This window comes from Aphelocoma coerulescens, chromosome 10, assembly GCF_041296385.1.
Source record: "Aphelocoma coerulescens isolate FSJ_1873_10779 chromosome 10, UR_Acoe_1.0, whole genome shotgun sequence".
Classification (NCBI taxonomy): domain Eukaryota; kingdom Metazoa; phylum Chordata; class Aves; order Passeriformes; family Corvidae; genus Aphelocoma; species Aphelocoma coerulescens.
In genome coordinates, this window is record NC_091024.1 from 15,073,180 (window position 1) to 15,099,694 (window position 26,515).

Genomic DNA, 26,515 nt, shown 5'->3' on the forward strand with positions numbered 1-26,515 from the left:
ATTGGGCTTTTTTCATTTTAGCTCTTACTCTTTATTTCCATTTTTATCTTTTTTCCTGATTCCACAGAGATCAACAAAAGGAAGGAAAGGAACACATGAACTTCCATGTGATTTTTAGGCGTTGTTTATCATCTCAGTATGCAAACACCCTCAGTAGGTATTTTGCATGGGTAAAAAGAAAAATTTGGAACACTTCAGCAACTAAAGTTGTTTGGTTTTTTTGGGGTTTTTTTTTGTTGTTGTTGTTTTTTTTTTGTTTTGTCCTGGATTTCATGGTTTGGCAAGTAAAAGTTGAAATAAGGTTATTAGCACAATTAGGTTATTGGCACATTGCATTTAATTCGAGCATTAAAGCAATTCTACAGGTTTTTTATTTGGTCAGAATTCCAAGTATAGAGTTAGGCTCTGGGACCTCACATTTGTAAATAATTTGCAAACCAACAGTAAATATGGTCAAAAAGCATTAATTCCTGCATTAATTTCAAAAAGGTATGAAGAGTTGCTCAAAATATCAACAAAAATGCTGTTAAAATCAGAAATCACATTTGGTACAAACTCTTTGCTATTATATATCTGGACCAAAATAGGCAAAGGGTATACAAACTGAAGTTTGCCTTTAGCATTTTTTATGTCTAAGTTACATACCTTATCTGCCAAAGCACTGCTTTAACAATTCAAAATTAAAAGCTTTGAAGTGTGGTTCTCTTTGGAGAAAATAAAAGAGTTTGCCAAAGGAAGACTGTTACTGTGTGCTCCGGGCTGCAGAGAGGTGCTACAATGATGGGGGCAGGGGTGAAATCACTATGTCCACCAATTCTGCAAAACATTTAAACGGTTTTAGCTAGATAAATCTACAGTATATAATATCTCAAAAGTAAAATTACAACTAACTGAATAGTACATAGCTAAAGAAATTAAAAACTGGTGGCAGTATGCTGCTTCTCTCGTGATTTGTTGGTAGAAATGACATTGAATGGTGAAAGTGCTGTATTAATAATTAAATATATCACTGTGTAAATGAGATGATTTAACTATGCTTTAACCTCCAAATCTCTCAATAGTTGGAAGTTATAAATAGATACTTCAAAAGAAAGCAGAAAAAAATTTTGAAATTTATTTGGTAGAAAATACTGTCATAGATACAGAATCAGAGAGTTAATTGTTCTGCTTGGAATTATTCAGTATTTATTTTAAGACAAATTTAAAATGTCACAGGCAGACATTTCAGTTATTATTACATGGATTTTAACTTAGCTTTAGTAATCACCACTGGCACAGATGACAGACTCAGAGAGGGCTGCAGGATTTTAGCGAAGGAGGGGAATGAGTTAAACTGTGTTTAGATAAGTTGGATGTATTCAAGTTGGCAGTTTCTGATGGAATTCATCCTAGACTACTTACAGAAGTAGCTGAAGCAATTTCTGAAACCCTGGCAATTACCTTTGAAAACCCATGGAGGATGGGGGAGAGAGGTCCCAGTGGTCTGGAGATGCACATAATGCCCTATCTCTTTTTAGACAGGAGAGAAGGAAGAGCTAAGGAATCCTAGGCAAAAGAATTACACTAGAATCAGCAGGATAGTAGACCAAACTGTTGAACAACCATCTTGAGAATAGTAAGGAGGTAAAAAAATGGAGTGTTCCTTTGTGATGTACAAATATCAGGGTGAGTTCCTTGCTTTTTTCACTAGTTAAGTATCCTGGTACATCAGAGAAAGTCCAAGTGCTGTTTTATATCTGACTTTAGTGAGGCTTTGAACAGAACTCTGTGTAGCATTCGGATTAGCAATCTAATGAGGTAAAAATAGAAGTCTGCTGTAAAACTGTTCAAAACAACAAGCTCAGCATTCAGCTATCAGTGGTTTGCTGCCAGAAAGGGGAGCTGGTTCAAGATGGGGTTTAGCAAGTCCTTCCATCCCTGTGGGGACAGTTTTCATGCACAGTTTAAGGGCAGTGAGTATGCTTATAAAACATCTGGATGATAACAACCTGAAACTGCTTCTAAATCCTTTGAGAGACAGATTGGAATTTAGAATTCATTAAAGAAATAGTCTGAGATCAATAACATACAGTTCAGTAAATGCAAACGCAGACAAAGAATAAATGAGATGCAAAACATTAAATGTAGAGTAGCTGCTTGGCAGCAATAATGCAAAGGATGAATGGGGAATTGTGAAGGGCTGCAAGCTGAGTGTGTCAACACTGTGATGCTGTTTCAAAAAAAAGCAAACATTGTTCTGCAATATATTCATAGGTTTGTCAATATCAGATGTATTAATGTGACCTCCTCTGAGGCCGGGAGTAAGGCACTTGCTTTTTGACTCTAATCTTGGGATGAAAACACTGAAAACTTAATGTACAGCAAATATGGAATGTTTACAGAAAGTAGACAGATAAGGTTTGTTAAACCTAGAAAAGGGAAGAAAACAAAACATCAGCTTTCAAATAGGTGAAAAGCTGCTGAAACATAACGAGCACCCATTGTTCCCCAAGACCACTGGCTGTAGGGTCAGAGATATAAAGTGCTTTGTTTGCAGCAAAAGTGACAGACACAGGTCAGTGCAAAATCCATCATTTTGTCTTCAATCCCCTATCACATTTAGGCAAAGTCATGAGCTGTGGTTTGTGCTGAGGTACACATGCACGTACTGTGTTTTTGAGATTTTTGAAAACAAGTCTGAAAAACACGCATGGAAGGTTTAGTTGTGTTTATCTGGACACATTGGGAGAGAATGGACTAAATCATACAGAATATTTTAATGAAATAAAGGCTGCATTTTGCTCTACAGCCTTACCTGATTCTTACCACATCAGGTACAGTCTTGCCAGGTCATTTGTTGTCATCTAGTAAGGGGTGTGAGTCCCCAGCAGAGATGGTGGTGAGCAGGGCAACACCTCCAGAGCAATTCCTGTGACTCACAGCTTGCTCCTAGTGGCTTCTTGGGAAAAATGAACGGACCTTGGCTTGGGTGAATTGTCCTTCAGGCTGTCAATCAAGCCCTGATGGCTTAGATGGTCTCTTGACATCTCTTACAGCCTCTAATTCTGTGATTCTCTGGTTATCTAAATGTCATTTTCTGTGGTCAGACTTACAGGCTAAAACAGCAAGTTCTATTTAGACTTCATGGTTCATTGACTAAAAAACTTGTTCTGGTCTGTTGGTTTACTGTGGGTGATAAACATGTAGCTAGTCAGTACTTGATAGAGAAAAAAAGAATATTTTTTCAGCAGTCAGGTTAAAATAGTTCTTCATTTCTGTATTTTTTCCTAAAACAGAAACTTGGAGAAGTTTAGAATACTAACAAAATAATGTTTAAATATTGCTACAGTTGATGAGATAAAGGTGTGTAAAATATGAACCGGTATGGTAAGGTAATTAAATCTCTTGCATGCATCTTTTCCATATTATTGAAAAAACCCAAATGTTGCATCTTAAGGCAAACTGTGACTGTAGCAAATAATTGTTAATTGTTGACTTACATTAATGTCTAAAATTAGTGTTTTGCTAAAAGTACTTAACAGGCTATTCTGTACACAAAGGTGTCACTTAGGAGCTGGACTCTACAATCCATGTGACTGTCCAGTTTCTCTCATGCTGGTTTGGTACTAGAAGGACCAGTTACTCAGCTGGTGTGTCCTGGTGAGGGTCTCTCTGCATCAAAACACTTCAGTGACTTTGACTGCTTGAGAATCTTTACTGTGACCTGTTCCAAGCACGTTGAGTTCTGCAGTGAGCTTTTAGTAACAGCTAAACACATTTTGCATCCTCAGGACCAATCTGCCTGGCTTAGCCGAATTCCTGCATGTTCAGAATCCAGGCAGATGTACAGATAAGATGTGTAGGTCAAGCTTGTATTTGATTGCTATTTTTTCAAGCATACTGCCTGAAATACGTGAGTTGAACTCCCTCATGTGAATGATGTGAGTAACATGAATTCTCTGTCTAGTTACATTACAAGAATATTCCTGTTAAAGAGGAGTAGAAATCTTCCCTTAAAAGTGACATTAAATAATTTTTTATCATCTATTGTTTTAATTTAACAGTAAACAAGATGATAGAATGATTGCCTTCAGGCTTCCAGTTAGAATATTTTGAAGAGAGGGAGAACATCATTAGAGGTCACAGACTGAGAAGGTGGGCGATACTTTTAGTGAACAACTGCATTAGAGTACACAAAAAAGCTGCATCTCTCTGGGATAATGTGCTTCCCTCAGACATGGACTACATAAAGTAGAAGAGCTTTTAGTTTAGTGTAGGCAGAGTAATTAAGATTCCCCTAGGGGGAGGTATGTAATTATTTTGGAAAATAAGGAGCAGCATCAAGAAATTTCTTAAACCTCAGCTACTTTTCTGAGTGTTGAGAGAATTTTCCAGTTTTTGATGTGTATTCTTTAATACTGGGTATTCTTATCTTGTTTTCTAAGGGGCCAAAAATCCTGCAGAAATGGAGAAGGTGTCTTAGAAGGTAGTATTAAAAGCATGGATAATAGCAGCAAAGAAGCTGGTAGAATATAATAATAGAAATAGCTGTATGCATGTTGGGGTGTGGGCAAGCTCTTTGCCTTTCACTGACATCAAGACTAGATTCAAAGCTGAGTTCCAGCAGCAGGAGAAATTTGTTCTTAGTGAATCGTTGAAGTGTTTATTTTGTTATTGATGAAAAAAAAAGATCAAGATAAGCAAAAACACTTCCTGGAAAAAGGTGGAATATAAAAATATAGCGGTTCGGTGGACTTCCTCTCTCGAATGACGTAGTTGAAGTGCTGGTGTAGAAGATAATTGCCTGATACGTAGTTGTTCCTGGAACATTACCTATTTCTCAGTTTAAATAGTAAGGGTGAAATGGTGCCCAAGGATAGAGTCTTAGAAACTGCAGTACACAAGGTCTCCAGGCTGAAATTCCTCCTCATACTCATCCCAGTGGGAGGTTTTGAGGCCATGCCAGATGTCCAGCCTGTTGGGGAGGGCGGTTCCTTTAAGCCCCTCCTGGTACTGCCCCTGCTCGTGGCCTGGCTGCCCCTGCAGCGCCTTCCTGCTCCCCTGGGTCAGGAGAGCCGGGCTGGATCCGCAGGGTCTGTCAGTGCTCTGCCACAGCTGTGCTTCCTGTCCTTGTGTCTGTGCTCTGCTGTGGCCATGCTTCCTGTGCGTGTGTCCTGCCATGCTTCCACCAGCTCCGGACCTGAGCCTGCTCTGATGCTCTGTGGCACTTTGAAGTACAGGCTCTGTGGTGTGTTTGTGTGCCAGAGAGCAGGGCAGATCGCTGCAAACTCTTGAGCACGTCCTATGCAGCTGACTCAAGTAAACCAGAACCACATTCTGGATTGCTCCAGAGGGCAGATTAGGAGTCTGTGTTGCTGTGTGTGGCCACAAATGGAGCTGCCTCAGCAGCTGAGGAAGCAACTCTTTCCTGGGCCTGGAGTGTCCTGATCCTTATACTTGTGTAATACTGTGCCACTGCCAGTGAATGCAGCAGTACTTCTGAGCTGTAAACAAACATGAACATCCTAGAGGAGGAAGAGTACTTATAATCGTAAATTATAAGTAAGGAAGAGTACTTATAATCCCACTGCATTTGCAGAGGCAGAAAGTGGTTGGCAGTAATAAGACACAAACTTCAAAAGAGACTGAAAAGATAATGTGCCATTAATAAAATCTGCATAGCTGCTTCTGTTGATTGCACTGAGAAATCACAGAGAGAACTAGTGCAAGTAGCAGGATATTCCTGTGGTAAGATTTTACGGAAATAAATCTGCCTAATTCTATTTCATTTCATCTGGGCAGCTGTGCCTGATTACCTTGTCTCATGTGATGGTTCCCTTCATGCCTTTGTATTTGTGACACTGCAGCTCAGCCCATCTTTGCCTATGTTAGCAGCAAACTTGGAATTCATCCTTTTATAAAAAATCAATTGAGCCAGCTCCTGTTCTCTGCAGTGGTTGTGTAACTTGAGTTATTGCATTATCTGCTAGATAAGAATGGCTGTGAGTGGGTTCCATGTGCTTAGGTGAGTCCCAGGAACTCAAAGGAAGGATCTAGTGCCAAGCTAGGAAAGAATATGACTGGCTAGAAATCAAGAAGGTTATATCCTATAGAAGAAATTTGGAAGATGGCAGAGCCCAATGTCTGGGATGCTAAAGTAGGAAAAAAGCCAAGTAGGCACCTTTCTAGTGACCACAAACAAGCCCACAGCTGTCAGAAGCACACTATGTACTCCCCCACTGCTTCCCCATGGTGACAGATGTCCTACTTTTGCAATTCAACGCTCTGGTCATGCTAACTTATGAATTATACAAGGAAAAAACGCAAAAATCAGTTCACCCATCACTGGAAAGAAGCTACCTCTAGGCTGCAACATTGTCACTGTTTAATGGTATGGGACAACTGTATAGAGCACTTACAACTTCAAGAAAATATTAAGCCGAAGATAGTGATTAATTTTTTTAAAAATGACCTGCTAATACTCTAACATTGCATGCATGGAAGCCCAGACATGTATGCACTGCTTTTTTATGGCCACACATTTCCAAGATAGTTTTTCCTTTATCTGATTGAAAGCAGAACCTTACTGCCCTATCTGATGTTGACCTGAGGGAAGAACTAACTAGATCATAACCATGAGCATTTCTAGTAACACCTGCACCTTCTTCCTCCTGACCTTTTATACAAATAGATAGTGAAGCTAATCCTGGGTATTTTAAAGGAAACTTTTTTCTAACAACTCTGATAGCAAAAATATATTTGCTTTGATTTATGAAAATTTAAAATGTTTTGGGCATAGGGGATCAAACTTTGTGCATACTTAGTAGCTTTTTTTTTGCATTATTTATGTCTTCAACTGCAAACAATAGCAGCAGTATTTATACTTGGGAAATAAATTGTGCAGTTCAACATGGCCTGAGCTAGTTGTCCGTAGAATAAACTTTCCCCATTCTGAAAGATGTAAAAATACCACAACAAAAGATGTTCTGAGAAAATATTTGGACGGAGAAAAGTACATAGGAGTGGCAGACCAATCCTGGAAAACAGTGCAGTACTATTTTCTAGTGATACACAAAAAAATTGGCAAACTTTCAGGTATTGGGGCTTGAACTTGGGTGGGAATGATATTTTAATGTAACTGCCTTTTCCACTTACCTAAGAAGTAGCAGATGCTCAAAAGTTATGAAAGGAAGAGATGGATCTAGCCCTCCCAGTCCACTGAACACAGCAAAAAGCATTAGACCTCCTTTTCTCATTTTCATTTGGGATAACAAATATCTGTGCATATGTTTGGAAGTAATTAATCCATCCGTTATTTTTGTGAGTCATGCACAAACGTTTTTATTAATTTAAGTATCCCAGTACAGACAAAGCAGAAAATTTAGATGGACTCTTCTCCTGTTCTTCTCCTTTCCTCTCCCTCTCCTTCTCTTCATGGCATAATCCCACATTTACATCACCACATCCCACACAGTTCCACAGATGTATGTGGCATTTTGGACAACAAAAATCTGATGGCTGTGGTGGCTTTGCCATAGGCAGACATTTTTAGAAATGCTCAGTTGCTGCACTTGCCTTTCATTTTCTGTGTAAGTACGATGAAGTTACTGATCTACCCTTTCCTCCATATTCTCCTGAGGTGAAATGCCATACACGGTTTCCTGCAATCCTAGTAGTAATTTCTTTGCACAGGGCCTGGTGGGAGAAGGAACAATTTGCAGATGACATTTACAGAATGAGATGATGGCATATGTTTAGGACTAAATGGAGTTGTCAGACACTAATTGATTCACATGTCAACCTCTTGCTCTTCATGTAAGGTGCATAGGGAGCATTATAGCTTGCAAGGGTTGTTTCCACTGTTTGGATACTCTTGTTAATTGTCTCCCTGCACTCTGTGAACTGCAATAGACTAAGAGACCAGAAAATACTTGTTTTTAGAGGTTTCAGTTTTCATATGCATTTGAAGATCATAGAATTATATAATGATTTGGGTTGGAAGGGGCCTTAAGATCATTCTAGTTCCAGCCCCCCTGCCATGAGCCGGGACACCTTTCACTAGACCAGGTTGTTCGAAGTCCCAGCCAGCCTGGCCTTGAACACCTCAGGGGTGGGGCATCCACAGCTTCTCTGGGCAAACTCTGCCGGTGCCCAGCCACCCTCTCAGTAAATAATTTCTTCTCAATACCTAATCTAAACCTACTTTCTTCCAGTTTGAAGCCATTCCCTCTTGTCCTGTCACTCCGTGCTCTTGTAAAAAGTCTTTCTCCTGCTTTCTTGTTGGCTCCCTGCAGGTACTGGTGGGTTGCAAATGGGTCACCCTGAGGCCTTCTCTTTTCCAGGCTGAACAATCCTGATTCTCCCTGCTTTTTCTCATGGGAGAGGTGGTCCATCCCTCTAGTCATCTTGGTGGCCTCTTCTGGACTCTCACCCTACTGGTCAATGTCCTTCCTATGCTGGCGGCCCCAGGGATGAATGCAGCACTGCAGGTGGGGTCTCACCAGAGCAGAGGGACAGAATCCCCTCCCTCCCCTGCTTCCCCCAGTGCTTTGGATGCAGCCCAGGACACGTTTGGCTTTTGGGGCTGCAGGGGCACATGGCTGGGCCATGTCCAGCCTCTCACCCACCAGGACCCCGAGTCCTTCTCGTCCTGGCTGCCCTTGATCTCTTCATCCCCAGCCTGTGCTGATGCTGGGGGTTGCCTGGACACAGGTGCAGCACCAGAGCTCGGTGTTGTTGAACCACATAAGATTCCCATGGTCCCACTTCTTCAGCTTGTCCAGGACCCTCTGGGTAGCCCCATCCCTCATGTTTGTCAGTTGCACCCCTCAGCTTGGTATCATCTGCAAACTGAGAGTGCACTCAATCCCTTTGTCTATGTCATTAATGAAGATATTAATGAAACTGGTCCAAATACAACCCCTGAGGGACCCCATTTGTCACTGATCCTCGTTAGGACTCTGAGCCATTGACCACTAAGATGAATAGTGGTGGAAATCTTGATTGTTGCTTCTGTCAAAGTAAACGCGTCTATATAATGCAGTGGAATATATAACTGTAAGTGCTGTCATTGCAAACTGTCTTTTGGAATTTCTCATAAAGGTTTGATTAGGACAGCCAGAGTTGAGATTCCTTTCTGGAGATATGCTGTACTTGAATGACTTTAGAGGAGAAAAAAACGGCCTGTCTTGAAATGTTCTAAAAGTATGAACAGGAAATGCATATTTTCACTCTAATTCCTTCAGTGAGCTTAATGTAAAAATAACCTGCCATTGCTGTAAGGTTAATGGTGCAGGCAATTTTCACTGGAGTTGAGCTGACTTTGGCAATTCCCTTTCATTCTCTTTCTCCCAGGCCTTGTGGTGTATCCCATAGCAGAGTGGACTCAGACTGTTGAGAAACGCAGAGCTATGTGGATGCACGTGTGCATGTGAAAGCAGGAATGTTTATTTTCCAAGTAACTGAAATGCATGAGAGAATGAATATGCATTTTCTTAGTATATAGTTGCATCTGCCATAGAAAGTCGATCCTTAGTACCTAAATCACAAACATGTTTTAGGAAAACGAGAAGCATAACTTGTTGGAGTGAAAGCCTCTCTGGACTCAGGCCCAGAGGGAAGCCAAAGCACAGGGGTTGAATTAAAACCTTTAGATAAGCTGAGATACATGAAGTCACACCAAAGTGAAATAGAAATACAGATTTTTAACTTTTAGTAGAAATATATGCTAAGTGCTTTAAACATTGAAAAGCTGCAGCAAAGAGACCTTAAAACACAGTTCTTACTGCAGCAGTGTTACCTTTTCACAGAATTACTTTACTTTAGACAAAATATAGACAGAACTATACTGCTCACATTTTTTAGATAGAGTGTTCACATAAACAATAAGAGCTGATAGAAACTGTAAACTCAAATCTGTGTAGTACTTATGTAATACTTGTGTAAGACTTATGACTATTACAATTAGACCAGGATAGGTTAAGAAAAGAAAAACTAGAATCGTGTGGTAATCTTATTGGTTAATTAACAAATAAAATCCACACTTCTGTAAGAAAAAAAATAATAGAGGAAACTAGAATTAGAAGGAGAAGCTGTTTTCTGCCTGCTGTTTGCTGTTGCTGCTTGGCTTTGTTATGTAACCCCCTTGACCTCTGCCTTCAAGAAAGCTATGAGACTATGAAATAAAGAACTTAGCAGAACTTTCCTCTGCTTTCTTACCCTGGTCCGAGAAGGAAGGGTATCCCATCAAAAGCTCAACAATAACTATCCTAACATCTCAAGCCTCTGTTCAAAACCTTACTGATCCTCCCTCAAAGCTTCCTCCAGAGTGCTCCCAGCTTCTTTGATTACTGCTGCAATGCCACACAGTAACTGAGAAGTGACCAAGAAGCTGTTCAAACCACCTTCAGAAAGGCTTTGAATCCAGCTCCTTCTATAGACTACAGCCAGCAGTTAAAAAAAAAAAAAAAAAATTAGATTCCAGTTTATTACCAATTACATGTTTACAAAATGCTTTCTTAGTGCTTTGGCATGTATGGCATGAAGAAATACGAGCCATTGCACTTTTTTTTTCCTGAGCATTTCTTTATGCAGATTTCTCCTGCTATAGGATTACAAGCTGGCAGAATAATGCCTGGCTGGAATTGATAAAGAATTGCAACATGAATCCCTGCAGGGCACATTGGGGCAAGTTTGTTATAGGAACAGTCTTCCTCTGTTTACATGAACAAAAGCTGGGTTTGACAGTTTCACTGATCAGCAGCTTTGGGAGTGTGTGAACTCGCTGCTGTTCTGTGCAGCTTTTTCTACAGTTTTCTCTACAGAAGCAACAATCTCTCTTTTCAAACTGGTCCCTTTCAGAGTGTTGTTAGCCTGGTTTGGGCCAGGTAATCTTTGAGGTCCCTTTCCAACCTGGTATTCTGTGATTCTCACTGCTCTTCAGTACTTTCCAATGCAGAGCTTGCAGAGAGGATATCACTGATCACCATTGGACTTAGTTTGCCTTGTACATTGATTTATAAATGAGAGCAAGTGAAGAACATGAATATTGGGGGAAAAGCATGTGGTGATTGTAGCTTAGTTTTTCTCTAAGATTTACTTCCATAATTATTGGCTAACAATCCATTTAAAATGAAGTTGTGCTCTGACTGAGAGCAGGTTACATCCATGCTGGAGCTGATACAGATACAATTCCACTGAGAACTTGTGTTGGGGCTAAATTGCAGCCACACTTGTTACCATTATCCTTGAGTAGGGCAAGTGATCTGTTTCAATCTTAATAGCTTCTCAAAACTCAGACTGATGAATCTGAACATGCTATTTCATGTTGAAAGAATGCATTTTATTTTCAAGAGATTTTAGTTCAGGTTTCATCAGAGACACAGTGTAGCACCTCTATTTAAAAACGGTGTTGCACTTGCTGTGATCAGGGTATTCATGAGAGTCACATGCAAACAAGAAGTCATTCATTCACTTTTAGATGGTGCTTTCCTTCTGCTGAGCCCACCAGAAAACTCCTGTTCTGTAGCAGTGCTCCCTGACTTCAAAAACATCTGACAGATTCTTTAAGCATACAGGTACCTTTTCATTGCATATTTCCTGTTAGTGATTTTGTAATACCACTGGACCTAAAGAAATGTAATAGCAGTTGCAGGTGATTTTTCTTCCCTTTTCCTTTTCTGTTCCTTTTTATTTCTTGCTTCTCGGTACAGGGTGTGACTGTGCAGAAAATTATCATCTCAGACGAGAAACAGAATTCCATCACAACAAAAAAATTGTAAGACTGCTGTAGCTATGCCTGGTTGTTACGCTAAAAATAATAATTTTCCTAACCACATGCTGGGAAAATTTGCATCAAAATTAATGGAAGTACCACAGTATTTTCCATGGTAGTATGGTTAAACTTTAAGTCCAAATTAAAAAGGACTTTATCATTCAGCTTCTTGTTATTTGCTTTTCCTGCTACACCCACTTCCGACACTTGGAATTATGATTAAACAAAGAAGTAGCAGAATCAGTTGCAGCCAGAGATTCTTCTGTGCCCCTTCTTTTGCCTTGACTTCCTCTATTTTGTTGCTGACGGTCTCTGTGAGAACAATTGTTATGGAAGTGGCTTCACTAAGAGGAAAAGTGACTTCACTTCAGAAGAGGTTACTGCTTCGAAAAATTTCTGCTGCTTCTAAAAGTCTTGGTTGCAAGAGCAGTATATGTGAAGTAAGTCCAGTTTCTATTTTGCAAGTGTGCAGTTTCAAATAGCTTGACTATGCTGAGAAGAAGAAAGTGCAGTGAGGCAATTGCCAGTTCAGTTCACAACATTCAGTTCAAAAGCTTCACCTCCCAAAGATGGGTGGCCAGTGGGTCCAAGTCAATGTTTACACTCTTCATGTGTGTTTACACTCATCTACAACACACAGAGCATCTTTCATAATAAAGCTATAAATTCAGCTCTAAAACAAGTCTTTTTGGAAGAAGAGTTTTACTCCTTCCCTAGTACCTGTTGTAAAGCGAGTTTGACCAGGTAGTACAGTCATAAGTGACATTGTAATTTCCAGTGACTTCCACAGGGCTGTGAAGTACATGTTGAATGGATTTCCATTCATCTACCCCAGTCTCAGTTCACTCCCTGGGCTGCAGAACTGCAGAGAGACCGAGGAGATGACAGAGTACTGTTCATTCAGCCAGTGTTGTCCTGCCTCTGGACCTACAGGCACAATCCAACCCAAAGTGTTTTTCAGACTCAGAAGCAATTTCTTACAAAGGACAGGAGATTGCAAACATCAGGAGAGCTTCTCAAAATACAGAAGCACACTTTGTAAAATGGTAGACAGTGCAAACAGCAGACATTATTATAAAAGAGCAGTTCCTAGACAAAGTTTTCATTAACATATACGAATTAATGTCTTACGACAGTTCACTTTATTATGTGAAAAATAGCTTTGGTCTTTGTTTGAAAAGCCATTTAAATGTAGTATCATAGCATTGTCACTGATTTAACCTCTGAGGACTAAATGACCAGAAGGCTAAAAACAGGAGCCTAATTCTGGTGGTTGTGAGACTGGTATGCGTTTGCTGCATTATCAGGTGAGCAAGCATTTGGGTGTGGAATTAGCCTGTTTGTGTACAGAAACAGATGTATTTGCAAATGCTAGTTTAGGAAGCTGTTTTGAAAATGAGATTGAAAGGCAAAGAGGAAATCATACCCCTTTATGAATGGTCTGCTTTGACAGTTTCATATCTCTAAAGCCTTTCTTCTTTTCTGCTGAGCTAATTGGGATTTCATATAACCTAGTGTCATCATTTAACTTATAGGATATTCATTCCCTTTAGAGAATTATGCTATTGAAGCATGTTCTAATCATCTGGTATTAGTCCTATTGTGTAGAGTATTAGCAGTAGAATGTGTGTGGGGTTTGGGGCGTGTGAAAAGGAGTCAGACTTTAAATGCCAAACCAGACCAAGAGCTATTCTTCTGGTACACACAACCAGGGATTTATCAACAGTGCTGTTTTTTCAGATTGTGCATATGACTCTTTTATACTTAACTATAAATAGAAAAGACACGCAAGCACTGGTGTAACCTTAGTATGTTTTCAATACATATTAAAATGATCTGGCATTTGCTTAGGGACTTCAAATTCCTCATTATGTGTGCAAAGAAAATGAACGGTTTTGTAACTCACACAAATGATAGAATTTAGTTCAAAATCAGGTTTTAAGGTATTTATTCAATTATAAACCGTGTTAAGTTCTGACAAGTCTATGAACAATACTGTGAGGACATAGTTTTTAAGAAGTTCTAACAATATTCTTTAATTTATGACTTTTAAAATCAATTATATATGCCTCATTTAGCATTGCTTAGATGCAGATAAAAGTGTTTATACGTGCAGATAACTGTGGACCTGGTTAAAACTGCATTAGATAGATCTTTATATTACTTTCAAAACCTGTCCATGTGGGCTGAAACATTCCATTCATTTTGTTGCCTAAAATTTATATTCTAGAAAGACTAAGCAAGACTTTGAGGATTTGTTGACTTATTTGGTTTGAGAGGATTATGTATTCTCTTATTTGAACAATACTTAAACTGAGATATCACCTGTAAAGAATCATTTCCAAATGAGAGTCATAACAATTTGGTTTTGACCTGCCTGCTCTGTGAGCATGTGGAATCTGACTTCCAAGTGTTTGCAGCAGAGTTGTTTTCTTTATTTTGCTGAGCTCGTTATTGTGCACCTAGGAGAGGATGTCCTTTATACACATGTACCCTAATTAACTTTGCAGTGAGCTGACTGGCCAGCCAAGGTCAAGGTTAAGATGGGGAGCTTTTACAACTGTGCAGGATCATTCATCCAGACTTCAGAGCAAGTAGAATAGAGAATCCTTTCCTGCAGCTTGGCTGTAATTAAACATGCTGTTTAATTAATTTCTTTACAGTATTTATACAGTAAACTATTGCAATAAAATCCCCAGTAATATAGCAGAATTGAAGGAAAGACTGTACTTAAATTCTAAATATCTGCAAGAAACGGTAGGACTTTGATGATGCTGTTATTTAGACAGGTGTCTAAATTAGATTACTGTGCAGGACTCCACACATACAGAATGATTCCGTGGTTTCTCCTCAGGATCCTACAATTTAAGGAGAAGACGAGAGGCAAGTGATGGTACAGAAGGGGCAGCACAGGGAAACAAGGAGACAGCGTTGGGCAGTCTGAGAGGAATGCTTTCAGCACACCTTCTGTCTAATGCCTACCAAGTATTTGTAGAGAAAGAAGTTAAGAAGAATTTTATTACAGGGTTTTCAAGAATGAAGGAGGCACAAAAATGCTGATGTGAAAATGTAATGAACCTTAATAGAGGCTTTCATTTTAGCCAAATCGGGGTGAGAGCTGCTGTTTCAGTGTTTAAAGAGATCTGATTGATAGGTAGAGAAAGCTTTCATGTAAGTGAAAAATGTGGAAATAAAGGCAAACTTTTTACTATTCCTTTACTGACAGTGAATTGCATATTTTTTATACAGTGCTATGATACTCTAGTTGTCTGTCATCTATACTTGCTACACATATATGTTTAAATGTATAGGAAACATAAAAATGGTATTTTGTATTTTTTAAAAAATGCTTTATAATACTTTTAATTGAACAGAAAAAAACCCAAATAACAACAACAACAACAAAAAAGGTATTGGTTCAGGGTTCAGTTAAACCTGAAATTCATAAAGCATTCTCACTTTACAATGACTATTTTGAGTAGCTTATAATAGCAGAGCTGCTCAGATCACAGCATAGATGAAAGAGGTTATTCCACTGGGAGTCTTAAATTTAAACTCGTCATCTCTGGTTTGGCTTTTGAAATATGACAAGAGAATCAATGATTGCTGCTGTTAAGAGTCTTTGGCTTACTGACAGTCTAGATATTAACAATTTTGAAGTCTCTTCATACCAAGGGACTATTAAGACGAAGCAGTAGCTTTAAATTAAATACCATAATTCCCTCAATTTATCCTGAAGGAGAGAAGTAATTAGGCTTGTTTATCTGAGAGAAATGAAAGATCAAATTAGAGGGAATGCCCCCTGTGATTAAGCTGAGTTTACCAGAGACTTAATCTTTTTCAGCATTTTAGCTCCCATTCTTTTAGCCATGTTAAACACCTCTTGGTGTCCAAACTGAAAAATGCCAAACCGTGAACTGAAGTTGTGTATTTTCCTGTTAGCAAAGTCAATAATCCCATGCTTCAGAAATCACACATCCTGTTTTGCTTGTCTAGAGACAATATTGTAGCAAAGATTTTGAACTGGGTTATAGAGAATAAAGGCAGCAGTCTTTTCTTTGTTAGTAGGGTGATACTCCTCTGACTCTCCAGTTTCACCACATTCTTACTCTTTTCCTGCTTACTCCAGGTGAAAATAACACTTTGCTTTGATGACCAGCTCCATGAAGCTGCAAAACCCAAGGATTTTAAAGACTGTAAAGAATTAATTCCCAAATAGTAGGTTGTTAGTATAGTTGTCTTTTTAGCACATTACTACCTTTTACCTTGCCACAGGTGGCATTGAATTGAAGAATTTTTAATGCATCATGTGTAGGCCTTGCTAGCCCCTTAGGATCTCCATCAGTTCATTGTTGCATGATTTAGGGCCAACTCTGCTGCAGTTAGGGCTAATGGTCACCAATGAGAAGGGAAGCAGGAGAAATTATAAGGCACTGAAAGTCATTAATACTGAGAAAAAAAACCCTGTAAAATTATTTTTTTAGACGAGAAGGTTTCTGATTTCTCTACTGGCTATTTTTATACCCATTGTTAAGTTTACTAAGTAACTAATTTCATTGATCTGTAAGAATTAAATTCACAAAGCCATTTAAAGAAACTGCTATCATAGCTTTTCCACATTTCCCTGATGAATACTTCACACTTTCATTAGATTTCTCATGCTTCTATTTCTAGTTAGGGCATGCAACTTCTTCCATATTTAAAGACTATTCAGTAGCATAGCTTCAAGCCAAGCAGCAGCCCTGTTTAAGACGAAATATCTTTGTTGAAAGCTAACTGTCTTTACTATATGGTATCAGGGCTCTAGAGGAAGATAGTTTTCATGTGAGGAAGTAGAACCTTGATGAAAGCATTGAGTGTAAATAACCTATTTAAAAATTTTATTTATTGTCATTTCCTGTGCCACTTGTCCAAATGGTTTGATCTCTTTTTTTTTTTTCTTTCCTATTTAGATGGTAGCTGTTGGAGGGAAGCATGATTGTCACTGTGTTATTAGATATTTTAGTAGTATGTATTTAGTAGTAAATGCAAATAGCTTTATTGGTTCAAGTGTCACATGAGAGGTAGGTATGTTTGAGTAGCTGCAGTGATGGAGCTCCCATTTGATGGCAGAGTAAGATGATAATTGTAAAATGTGTTGCATTTTACATGCTACATGCAGGAATTTATGTGTGTGCATGGGGACAAAATGGACTTGCTTTTTCATTTTTATGAGGAAAAACACAGGGTAGGAGGCTCTGGATATCAGTCTGTAGAAGAGAAAATACTATTTCGGTACATGTTAGTGTGGTGAGTCCAGCTTCTTCAGATTCCTCTGCAGAGCTTCTCTCTTAGCTGTTTTTCAAGCAGCCCCTGAAAAATAGCACTCTCATTTCCTCTCCAACCAAAGGGATTTTCTGCTTCTCTTTTTATTAATACTTTCCAGCTGGCAAAATAAGACAGATTGTAGGAACCTCCAAGTCTATTGGATATTTACAAAATATTTGTACTGGGGCTTCTGCTGTTCTCTCAGCAATTCATGTTAAATGGCCTTGGAATGGAATTAATGCCTAATTATGCCTAGCTGTACTGGTTAAATTAAGCCCACCTCAATTAAAGTATGAATTCATGTTCTGATGTTATTATACAGTCACATCTCACCAATCACAGTTTTCTTACATTACTGATGAGTTAATCAGTCACAAAGACTTAAGCAGGTTTTTTTGTAGCATCACAAAAGAATTGAAGGATTTGTAACTTTATACAAATTCTTAGTAAATTTTTGTATTCTTTCATATTGCACGGTGGAGCTGCTGGAAGTCACAAGTGTGAAGATGTTCAATATTAACACTGTACATGGGCCTGTGTAACATTGCTCTGAAGCCTGCTCAGATAACACCTGCAGTGACTCCTCAGGCATTCTTGCAAGTATATCCAAGTATATGGAGCTATTTTAGTATCTGCATGGGAAGTGCTAATAATCAGTGAGGATTCAGTCCAACCCCATGGAATTAAGAAAGTGCTTGATTACTAAAGAGAGAGTTTCAACTTATGTAAACTTATTTTATGCAGTGTGACTGCAAGTCTCACACATTTCTCTTTTGTTAAATCATGACACTTGGAATTAAACAAGTCCTAGAGGAAAGGAACATTTTCAGCATATAAGGAGCTGTTGTTTTAGTGTGTTTCAGACTCCTCCATTTAATGGGCTTTTCAGTTTCTTTGAAAGGGTTTGTCATTGACTTATTTAATATATTTTCACAAACACTGTAATTTCACATCTTACTGTTTTTCAAGTGCTTGTAAAATACAAACTGTTGTATCAATGTAAAATTATGACTAAAGGCAATGAAATCAACATTATATGATAATATCTAGTGCAGAAATGCTGGTTTTTTGGCAGTAGAACATAAAAGGGAAAATAATGTGGAACTGAAGAGAGCTGAAGCACTCTGATCCTTCTCAGAAGATAGATTTTGCAGGCAGCACTGTAGTTAGTTTTTGAAGCTTATATAATCCCACATGAAACTGTCACTCACCAGCAGTCCCTGGAGAACTTCTCCCAGGCCAGCCTTTGAAACCACATTAGCAGCCTGCACCTTTCACGGAAGTTTCTGAGGTTCCTAGTAAAAATTAATGCTGACTTCCTTCAATACTGGTTTTAAAAATTTATTTAGCCTAGAGATACCAAGGGGAAATTGAAGATGCTCAAAAAAGAGGTATGGCTTGACATCAGACAGATTTAGTGCAAGGTAAAAGTAACTTAGTATCTGTACAGGAAGATATTGTAACAGGCTATTTTGAACTTCCTTCTAGAATCTTGGGTCGGGATCCTCCAAACATTTGTCACATTTAGTAATCAACACCAGAAGTCACAGATTTGCCTTTGGCATAATTACATGCAAAAGTTGACTGTCCTTAGAATCAGATGTTTGCTATGCACAGTCAGCCTTGGAAAGAGCAGGCTTTGGGGAAGGTGAAATCGGCAGTTAAGAATTGCTGAGAAAGTGTTTCATGTATGTTTGATATCAGCAGACCACGGTTCCCCTTGATAGGTAGGGGAGTAAACAGAGATAAAAACGCTCTTGGACAGGTTAAGGATGTGTGTTAAGAACTGTTTGCAAACAAATTCTCTTCATCTGAAAGCTTTCTAATCTGCTTTTCTAAGCAGAAAGTGACTGGGTGGGAGAATTAACTGTTTCTTAAACAGTCATTTATTTTGGTGATGTTTTCAATTTATTTTTTTAGCAGGAAAAGCAGCTAAGGTACCATCCTAGGAAGCAGAGAGCCTTTATGCATTCTGTCTTGAGGCTGCATGGTCACTAAGACACAGTTTTTATTATGACAGAATAATTTTTATTCACAGACTGAATAGAGAGCGTGAAGAACAGGGAAATCAATAGAAAATGAAAGCAAAAACTACAAACTGGATGCTTACTTGTGCATCAGTAGTGAAGGAGAGTCATACATGGTTGCTAGAACCTGTACTGTGTCCTGTGGCTGCTTTGTATGAGCTAAGCCATGGTGTGGTGGCATGTTGTTTTTTCATCACCTCAGTATTTCTCAATCAGTAGGGAATCTCCAGTTCACTTACTCTGAAAGATCTCACCTTCCTTATCAATTAATGCCAAAGGGGTGGAGTTGGAACTGAACAGATTATGATGTTCTTTAACATTGTATATCCTCAGGGCTTTCAGTGTATACATACATGTTAACTGATTTACTGTTCAATGAATGTTTCATTTTGTGGCAATAATTACCTAATGGTATAAAAATCCATTATTTAAACTCTTAAGCTGTCAACTCTGTGACTTTCATACAAATTCAGAAGTTAATTTGTTATGTGGTGTACAAAGACAGTTTTGTTTTAGACACAGTATGTCTTCTTAGCTGGAGAGGATGGTCTGCCAAGAAATGAAATAAAGAGAAACACGCATGTGGTGCTGAGGAGGTGAGTAGGAGTCCTATAAAACTTCTAACTTAGTTATACTTATGATTTTTTAACACAATCAAAAATAACTCTTCACTTTCTGGGTGAGGCAAGAACAGAGCGTGTGTTTCATTACTGCAAACTCAGATTCTGCGGCAAGCTAAGGTTTATGCGCATCAAAACATACAAAGATGTCTGTCCTGGCGTTCCTTAAAGCCAGCCAAAAAAGTGTTTTGCATGGGAGTCAGGGTGTGACATTTGGGCAGAAGTTCAAGGGTCAGATCCATCCCACATCCATGTGCAGAAACGCCTTGGTCTTGTCAAGTCCGCCCAGATCCACACAGCACCACACTGCTCTGGGCAGCTGTGTGTCTGTTGGAGACAAGATGCACAAGGCCAGTTGCTAATTAGAACTCAAATCCTCCTAACAGCAACTTGCATGATGTGTCCACAATTTAATGACAGTTTAGCTAAATGTTTGCATACAGTTCAAAACTCAGTTTAGTGTGCTGTATAAAAACATAGCTTTGCTTTGGAAACTGTATGTCATTTAGTTAGAGAGCATGGTCTGCCAGCAACTGGCATGGCAAACCAGGGAAAACTTGTTTGCCTCAGTCTGTACTGCTAAGGCCACTCCTCAGGAATGACAGACCCTGGAGGCAAGAGAGAAAATCTGGAGAAATGAAGATTTAACCTTGGTGGAGGAAGATTGGGTTAGAGATCATTTAGGCAAACATGACACCCACAAATCCATGGGCTCCGATGGGATGCACTCATGAGTGCTGAGGGAGCTGGCAAATGTTATTGCTATGTCATTCTGCATCATCTTTGTCATGGAGAACAGGAGAGCCTGAGAACTGGAGGAAAGTGAATGTCATTCAATTAGGGCAGGAAGGAGGACCCAGAAAACTGCAGGCCAGTCAGCCTCACCTCTATCCCTGGAAAGGTGATAACAACACATTTTAGATGTCATTTCTAAGTATGTGGAATTAAAAAGGATTTTCAGGAGTATTCCATATACATTCACCAAAGGGAATCATGTTTGCCTAATCTGATAGCTTTCTACGATGGCATGACTGGCTTGGTAGATGAGGAGAGAGCAGCGGGTGTTGTCTGTCTTGACTTCAGCAAGGCATTTGAAACTCTCTCCCATTACATACTCATAGCTCAGGAAGTGTGGATTAGATGAGTGGGCAATGAGGGGGGCTGGGGAGTGGCTGAATGGCGGAGCTCAGAGGTTGTGATCAGCAGGATGGGGTCTGGTTGGAGGCCTGTAGCCAGCAGTGTCCCCAGGGGTCAATGCCAGTGGGATCCTGGGGTGCATCAGGAAGAGCAGGGCCAGCAGGTCAGGGAGGTGATCCTGCCCCTCTCCTGAGCCCTGGTGAGGCCCCTCTAGAGTGCTGTGTCCAGTTCTGGGCTCCTCAGGACAGAGAGACAATGGAGCACCTGGAGTGGGTCCAGTGAAGGCCATAAAGTTCATGAAGAGACTGGAGCATCTCTCTAATGGGGAAAGGCTGAGGGAGCTGGACCTGTTCAGCCCTGAGAAGAGAAAACTGAGAGGGGACCTCATCCATGCATGCAAATGTCTGAAGGGAAGGTGTCACAAGATAGGGCAGACTCCTTTCAGTGGTACCCAGCAAGGGGACAAGGGGCAATGGGCACAAATTGTAACACAAGGTCCATCTGAATGTGAGGAAAAAATCCTTTACTTTGAGGATGGCTGCACACTGGAACAGGCTGCCCATAGAGGTTGTAGAGTTGCCTTCTGTGGAGTTATTTAAAACCCATCTGGAATTGATCCTGTGCAACCTGCTCTTGTTGAACCTTCTTTAGCAGGGAGGTTGGACTCGAGGTCCATTCCAACGTCAGCCATTCTGTAATTGATTTTCTGATCCTCTGGTTAAGTTTACTAGGGGAAACTGCAAAGTGGTGATACAACATTACCTCCTGCCAAACCTGTTTAAAATGCTGTGTCACTGTCAAGTCACAGTAAAGGTTTTGAGCTAATTTAGAAACAGCTTTCTTCTAAACCTATGTGGCAGACTGGAACCAGAAGAAAGTGAACATTTTCAAGGGGAATTTCCATGCATGTGTCTATAGATAAGATTTTCAAAAGATCACTTTAGTGAGTAAATTTTTAGAACTGTGTAAGAATAAAAGTTGCACCGATGCAAACTTTTTGATGACAAGAAAAGTTAAAATCTGATTAGTGGATAGATTCTTTAATTTGCCTGAATGCAATTTACTCCACTGCTGTATATGTCTTGGATTAAGGCCAAGCTGCAAATGGAATTGGTGTTGATAAGTCTGATTACCATCAGTACCATCATCTCCACTTGGAGACTGATAGTTACAGCACTGATATAAACAGTATAACTGATCACACCACAACTTTGGATCCTGTCCTGCTCTTCCTGAATTCTAGGGCAACACTTCTATTGGCATCAGTAGCAGCAGGAACAGGTCCAACTGAATTATTTGACAAGAGGCTTCTTTCTTAACTCTGTACTGGCTGAGCTATGTAAGCAAATTATTAACAACTCTGATATATAATCCAGAAATCTTCACAGTTGAGCAGTGCTGATTTATGCACTGTCTGCTGATGGTAGCAATTTATTAGCAAGAGGGTATTTGCTCCTTCCTTCTTGCATGTTTCATGCAAGGTTTTGTCCTCAATTTTCTGTTTTCCTAATCGTCTTTGAAATTGGTGACCTTAAGGCCACACCTAATGTTGAATTATTCTGTTATTTGTTCAAATAACAGAGATGTTAAAGTCTTTTTTTTTTTACAGGCTATTTATAGTTTTTCAAAAGAGAATGTAGAAGGGATATTTTTAAACTGCAGCAACTATGTGTTGTCATTAGCAGAGTTTCAGGCAAAAATACCATGTTTTAGCCTTTTCATGTCAAGACTATGAATGCAAGATGTTCTATGTATCTTTGGAGCCTGTATTAACACAAACTGTCTGTAAATGATGTCTCCTAGGTTTCTAGTGTATATTTGAATATATTTCATACCACTGTTTCTTATTTGCAATAGAAGTTGCAAAGTATGGGAGGCAAGTGAACCAGAAAATATGAAACACTGTGTTTATAGTGGCTGTGTGCTGCACCTTCTGGCTGGTGCTGTGGGGAGGTATTTGAGGGCGTGGGTCACAAGTGCACGGCTCCTGCTCCCTGGCCCAGCCAGGGACCTGCGCACAGACTGAGGCAGAAATGGTTTCTGCTTTAGCTGGAACAGATTGCATTCGGGGACCTATTCTGGCCAGCGTACAAACAAAACCTACTGTGGACTTTCCAAAGTGTGTGTGCTCCCATTCGAAGCTGGATTTTACTTTTAAACTTCAAGGGAGTAGTGTCAGACTTTTGCTGAGGAACTGTGGATTTTTTGTCGCTTGATGCTATGCAAAAGTGATTCCACATTATCTGTATGCAGATAAAGTAATTTTTTGCTGATACCAGTAAAAATAGGAATTCTCATTCTATATCTCTTTTGTTTTTCCTTAGCACTGGATTATATCCTTTGCAGCAGTAATGAGTGAAACTTGTGGTAGGCTTCCTGGATAGGAGAGTTCTGCTGTTTCTCAGTTTTGTTTGCATTCCTGTATGTGTGTGTAGGTTTGCACTTCAGTTTGTTGCAATTTTGGAAAAGAGATGGAAAAGACCATTGTTTTTTATTGACCCTAGCAGAGTGAATAACACCAAAATAATCTCCAAGGTTTGGAGAAAGCTGGAAAAAATCTTCTGCTTGAGAAGCCGAAATGCTGATCTGCCATTTTCTGTGAGTTAGTGCCTGAATGCCCTACACCTCTTACTGCTATATCTTTCCCATAATGATAGCCTCTAAACTGTTCATAATTCACAGCACCTTGTCCTCCATATTCATCAGAGTTTCAATCTGCTGTTAGGTAGAGATAGCAGTTGATAAAACAAGTTTGTTTTCATAGGAAACCTCGAAAAATGATGAACCTACACTTCCTTATTTTGAAGAAGAAGACTGCTAATATAATCAGCATTGCCCATTTGGCACTAGCTATTGTTTAAATATCATCAACAAAATGTATTGTAAATGAGCTTGTAAAAGGAAGCAATGTAGTCATGTTGTCATCATTTCACTGGAGGCTGTTAGTAATCAAGAGCTACATACATTTGTCAGATCTTGCTTTTACTTCATCTGGGAAGATCAGTTTGGTGTGATAATCAGTTAACCTTGTGTATTTCCAGTGTCTTTCCAGGTTGCAGTTCTGTTGTCTTTGTCTTTAAAAACACATGGGTGACTCTTAAATGTAAATTATAAAGATTTGTGTGCAGATTTTCCTCAGTAAAGTGAGACTTGGTAGAGGCAAAAAAGTGTATTTTAAGACAAAAAAAGAAAGGTTAACTGTACTTTGATGGCAGAAGAAATAGCCCTTCAGAACTGTTTACCTTTTAAAATTTCCATTACTTTTCTTCCTACAACTGGCTGCTAATAAGCATAAAATAATTTGAATATTAAAAATACAGGTTTTGGATGAAAGTAAGGAACGTAATGTAAGCTATTAATAGATTTAAGGAATTAGAAAAACAAAATTCCACTTTGAGCTGTTTATCAGAATTAAAATGTGGTTTGGTACTGTTGATATCTGGTATTTATTCTGCTCGAGCTGGAAAAACAGTGTAAGCATTTTGCTGGAGGGTGTTTCTTAAATATTACTGTTACCATGGATAATGCAAGTTGACAGGATCTATAGTTGAGGGGCAAGTTATATGGAGTCTGCTTTCAAGGGTTATATTTTGGCAGGCAGAGGACAGGTTGAAAACACGTCAGTAGAATGCGAAAGTTTTACTGCTTTCAGGTAGGGGTTTGTGCCAGGCCTGTACACAAACCATCAATCCTGACCAGGTGGGGGTCTTTGAAGTTTAGTGTAAAAAAATGGTCATCATAACGGCGAACTGGATTCAAAATGAATTATTTTGAGTACAGATATTAAGAACAAAAGCTTCTCCAGAAGCATCCTTTGAGGAAAGTGGGGGGGGGGGGGGGGGGGAAGGAAGGGAGGAAAGGAGGAAGGGAGGAAGGAAGGGAGGAAGGAAGGGAGGAAGGAAGGGAGGAAGGGAGGGAGGAAGGAAGGGAGGAAGGAAGGGAGGAAGGAAGGGAGGAAGGGAGGAAGGAAGGGAGGAAGGAAGGGAGGAAGGAAGGGAGGAAGGAAGGGAGGAAGGAAGGAAGGAAGGAAGGAAGGAAGGAAGGAAGGAAGGAAGGAAGGAAGGAAGGAAGGAAGGAAGGAAGGAAGGAAGGAATTCGGAAGGAAGGAAAATTCTGCATGGCAAAGGTGACTGATGGCAGAGTTTAATTGCAAGACCATACACAAATGATTTCTAGGCTCTATGAACTGTTCTTGACTGATAAAGCGGAATAATGTTCACACATGGTTTAACTACATTTCCAGTCTGACAAATCTGTGTTAGAAACTTTTTTGTTGATCTGTGTCTGAACATTATTCTACAGCTGTTCTGGAACTTCGAATGGGTGGGATGCTGAGCTGTAGCCAAGGACACCTGGTTTTCCCTTAGCTCTAGTGCAAGGAATTAAAAACTGTAGCTTCTAGTGAAGTTGGGAGCCTCTTGGGGAAAGTGTGGTGGAGAGGTTTGTGTATTGCACTTCCAGCTTTTGAAGCTAGAAGCTGTTTGCTGCTCTGCTCTGCTGGAAGCAGGGATTTGGTCTGGAGGGACTGCACAGTCTGTTCAGATCAGTGTGAGCAAGATGCCACTGTTATCGAACGCCCTTGCACAGGCTTAAGTCATTTAGGAACTGAGCTTTCTGTTCCCAGTTTCCAAACTGCCTTTCCTAAAACAGCATGGGCCTGCTCCACCCTGCTTCTCATCCTCAGAGTTCAGTTCATTGCTTAAAATTGCCCTTTGTTCTGCTTAAGTGATCTTAAGAGAGGATGTAAACACAACAAGTCCTAAAAATAGTTAATGGTGGCTGGGTAGAGAAGTTCAGAATAAGGGAGCATAACACAAGCAGAGGATGACTATCAAGTATTATAAAGAATGGAAAAGAAAGGGGAAAACAGTTAGGAATGTGTCGATTTAAGAGAGAAAGCGTGAAGAAAGCCTAAACCGACAGTAGAGCATCTTGCCAAATTTTTCCTGCTCTTGAAGCCAGCCCCCAGACAACATGGAGCCAGTGATTATTCAGCTGCTAAGTGGGGGGTAAAGTCCATTTTTAGAAGGCTGAAGGAGAAAGCTCTACCTTCAAAGCAAATTGGAAGCAATGTTGCAAGTAGTGTACCAGTGACTAAAAGATCAGAGTGTATTATCAGCATACTAGAAAACCAGGATTTCGGTTAGGACAGACTAAGAGGACAAGAGGATTTCTTAGTGAGTTTACATAAATGAAAAATACCCCAACATCAACACTGGCACAGCATCACAGTTTGCAAGGAGTATTATATTTTCCTACTCTTCATAAATGTGACGTGGACTCATTGGGAGAGGTCGTAAATACAAGCACACCTCTGTGGACTGGGGTTTCTTGGAGTACATTGTAGTGGTAATACTGATGTTAACAGGTTTTTAAACTACTTTCCTTTATTTTCTTGAGTGGGAAGGCCCTGTACTTGGGAAGTTTTTAATGTCTGACTGATTTTAAGGACTGCAGTGGACAGTGTAGTAAGCCTGCATTTAAATAAAATGCCAGCTGAATCTTTGTGCAATTTAATTGGGGATAGGTTGGGAAAAGATTGCTGATTATTCTCTAATATCCTAATAAAACCTTCTGGCGTAACTGTGGCTTCTAGTTTCACTCAATTAAGTGAACAAGTCCTGAGCATGCACAGAGACCTTTATTAAACTTGCAGATAGATCTGAGGAGAA

At 39.6% G+C, this 26,515-nt stretch overlaps 1 long non-coding RNA gene across 1 annotated transcript in view; it reads left to right on the forward strand.

Moving 5' to 3' along the window:
- The window catches only part of LOC138116564 (uncharacterized), a 54,264-nt gene extending 39,407 nt beyond the window's left edge, over positions 1-14,857 (forward strand). The window contains exon 3 of the long non-coding RNA XR_011154208.1: positions 14,607-14,857. This is a non-coding gene — a long non-coding RNA (uncharacterized lncRNA). The remainder of the gene's footprint in view (positions 1-14,606) is intronic.
- The last annotated feature ends 11,658 nt before the right edge of the window (positions 14,858-26,515 follow it).